Genomic DNA, 777 nt, shown 5'->3' on the forward strand with positions numbered 1-777 from the left:
GGAATGTGTTTACTTTTTTAGTTTTGATTTTGAGCAGCAAATTTGGAGTTACATATTGGTGCTCACCAGGAATGCATAGGCAAAATTGCACAAATTTTCACTTGAAAGAATAGTGGCGATCTTGGGATTTTTTTCTGTTCAATTTTCAAACTGTGTAAATTTAATACACTTCATCTTCAGCATGTTTAGTGCCACTTTTGTAAGTAACCACGCCCCCGTCCAGGCCACGCCCCGTCCAGGCCACGCCCCTTCCGCTTTTTTCATCACTCGCCATTGCCATGTATGATTATATACATATGCTTGTATGGATATGCATATGTATGTATATATGTATTTCTTTGTGTGTGTGTGTGTGTGTGTGTGTGTGTGTGTACCAAAATGTTGCATATTTTTTGTGCGCAACTGATGGTAATAAATATACACATGTGGGTGTTCAATGTGTGTGTGTGTGTGCGTGTGTGCGTGCGGGCACATATGCCCGCATGTGTGTTTTACAGTGTGCCAGTGCGTGGAAAAAAAGTGCTTCAATTTCATCTTTCCTTTTAAAGCATCCTGCGCTAACAGTTAAGGGGCATGATTGTTTGTGTGTGTGTGTGCGCGTCTGTGGGGTGGGAGGGGGGCGGGAATCACAGATCAGAAGTCTCCCCTCCGCCCCCACTCATAAAAAAAGAAAATGGGAGCCGAGGAAAGGAAAGTTACTTGCCGACACACCTGAGGATGAAAACATTGATCAAATCACGTCACCTCCTTCCATTTCTCTCCTTGGGGGGGGTAGGG

Source organism: Hippocampus comes, unplaced genomic scaffold, assembly GCF_001891065.2.
Source record: "Hippocampus comes isolate QL1 unplaced genomic scaffold, H_comes_QL1_v1.1 scaffold190, whole genome shotgun sequence".
Classification (NCBI taxonomy): domain Eukaryota; kingdom Metazoa; phylum Chordata; class Actinopteri; order Syngnathiformes; family Syngnathidae; genus Hippocampus; species Hippocampus comes.